Source organism: Mercurialis annua, linkage group LG6, assembly GCF_937616625.2.
Source record: "Mercurialis annua linkage group LG6, ddMerAnnu1.2, whole genome shotgun sequence".
NCBI classification, from domain to species: domain Eukaryota; kingdom Viridiplantae; phylum Streptophyta; class Magnoliopsida; order Malpighiales; family Euphorbiaceae; genus Mercurialis; species Mercurialis annua.
Window position 1 is genome coordinate 25,160,001 of NC_065575.1, and position 2,500 is coordinate 25,162,500.

Consider the following 2,500-nt stretch of genomic DNA (forward strand, 5'->3'; position numbering starts at 1 on the left):
CATTCGACTATATCCGCGTCTGGATCATACATATTTGTGAACAGCTATGCTCGATATTTCGGGACGATTATTATTCTATAATATATATTACATAATAATAGAATTCTATATATATTCTAAATTCTATATTATAGAATTTCTATATTATAGAATTTCTATATATTTATTGAATATAATATATTATTATTTATTCTATATTATTCTATATTTATTTATTAATTTAATTATATATTAATTTAAAATTTAATTATATATTAATAATTATATATTAATAATTATATATTATTATATAATATTATATAAATTATTATTATAATTATAGAATATTATTCTATATTTTATTTATTATATAGAGAATATATATTTAAATATATTTCTATATTTATTAATTTATTTATTATTATTATTATTATTATATATATTTATAATTATATATATATATATTTATAATATATTAATAAATTAAATTATAATATAGAAAAAATTAAATTATAATATAGAAAATAAATTCTATTAATATTAATAGAATACTTTTTTTAATAGAATCTATTTTCTATAATTTTTATTACATCTATTCTATTTTATTACATATATCTATTTTATTCCATTTTTTATTTGATTTGTAATAGATTTATTTATATATAATAAATTTTTTATCCCATTAGACGAAATTTTATATTGAATTCCATTTAAAAATTACAAAAAGCAAAGTTTGACCCCTCCCTCTAATTTTTTTGTTCTCTTTATTTGTATTTTGCATTTTTAGAACTTATACTTTTATTGAATTTTAATGTGTTTCGCAACCCGAAACGGTTCGGGGGAGGGGTCATTTTATTTTTGTATCTGAAACAATGAGGTTCAAGAGATGAGAGAATTAAGGATACCTACCAGAAAAACTAATCCAATCCATAATGATGTACCGGAAAATACAACATTTTTATTACTCGACCAACCATCAGGAGAAGAAAAAACAACGGGTACACTAATCAGTAAGATTGATGAAGTAACGATTAATGCAAAAACAGCCAATTGGAAAGCAATAGTCATGTTTCTAATCCTCCAAGCTACCAACAAAAGAACTATACCATTTGATCCCTCTATAAAATTGTAAAAAACATGCATCATGGGGGGATTGTGCCATGAATCCATTGATTCTATATGACTTATGACCACCCTTTCCCATTTTAGGGGGGGTCAAGCGTCGTTTTTTACTTCACAAATGGTCATGCTAGATCCTGCATCTATCTATCTATTAGATATATATAAATAGACTTATCGACTCATACCAAATATCTTTTTATAGTACAGTGATGATATCAACTCCGATGGCTTCTATTCTATTCGGCAGAATAAAAATAAAATAGTAAAATAGAAATTATCTTTCGGAGAGATGGCCGAGTGGTTGATAGCTCCGGTCTTGAAAACCGGTATAGTTCGCAAAGAACTATCGAGGGTTCGAATCCCTCTCTCTCCTTTTTTTCTCGATGAGTAGATTTATGTCTTTATTGGTTTTGACTGGCCCAGTATCATAAATGTAAATGGCTCGGCTAGGTGAGATAGCCGAGCCAGAAAAAAATAGATTAGATATAAATGAGTTGAAACGAAAGGAAAAAGGAACACTTTTTAAGTATGCCCTAATCCACCCAATCAATATGTATTGTAGAATCAAATGAATTCCTACTTTAAGTATTGGGCCTCTTGTTTCAGTTAGTTAAGAGGAGTCATGTAAAGAACAGGTTCAAAATCGCGATCAATTCCTTTTTCAAATCCTGCTGCAGCGGCACGAGCCCTTCCCGCGTGCCATAAATGACCTACGAATAGGAAGAACCCCAGAACAAAATGAGAGGTAGCTAACCAACTTCTAGGAGAGACATAATTGACTGCATTGATCTCGGTAGGTACACCACCTACAGAATTTAACGAACCTAAAGGCGCGTGGGTCATATATTTTGCGGAACGGCGTTCTTGCCAAGGTTGTATGTCTTTTTTCAACCTACTCAAGTCCAAACCATTTGGACCTCTTAGAGGTTCTAACCAAGGAGCACGCAGATCCCAAAAACGCATAGTTTCGCCTCCAAAAATAACTTCTCCGGTAGGCGAACGCATTAAATATTTACCTAACCCGGTAGGTCCTTGAGCGGACCCCACGTTAGCTCCAAGACGTTGATCTCTAATTAGAAAAGTAAAAGCTTGAGCTTGAGAAGCTTCTGGTCCAGTGGGCCCGTAAAACTCACTAGGGTAGGCGGTATTATTGAACCAGACAAAGCAACAAGCAATGAAACCAAAAACAGCTAAAGCACCTAAACTATAAGACAAGTAAGCCTCTCGAGACCATACAAGTGCACGCCGAGCCCATGCAAAGGGTTTGGTTAAGATATGCCAGATTCCACCCAATATACATATGGAACCTAACCATATATGTCCTCCAATTATATCTTCCAAATCGTCCACACTAACAATCCATCCTTCCCCTCCAAATGGGGATTTTAGTAAATAACCA

General features: G+C 31.3%; 2 non-coding genes and 1 pseudogene across 2 annotated transcripts in view; 1 reads left to right on the forward strand and 2 right to left on the reverse strand.

The window, feature by feature from the left end:
• Window positions 1-17, reverse strand: part of TRNAG-GCC (transfer RNA glycine (anticodon GCC)) — a 71-nt gene extending 54 nt beyond the window's left edge. Inside the window, exon 1 of the tRNA in view lies at window positions 1-17. This exon is cut by the window's left edge and continues 54 nt beyond it. This is a non-coding gene — a tRNA (tRNA-Gly).
• A 1,367-nt stretch (window positions 18-1,384) lies between these two features.
• On the forward strand, window positions 1,385-1,474 carry TRNAS-UGA (transfer RNA serine (anticodon UGA)). Its single transcript has one exon. It is a non-coding gene; the product is annotated as a tRNA-Ser (tRNA).
• Window positions 1,475-1,526: 52 nt separating this feature from the next.
• Window positions 1,527-2,500, reverse strand: part of LOC126653678 (photosystem II CP43 reaction center protein-like) — a 3,296-nt pseudogene continuing 2,322 nt past the window's right edge.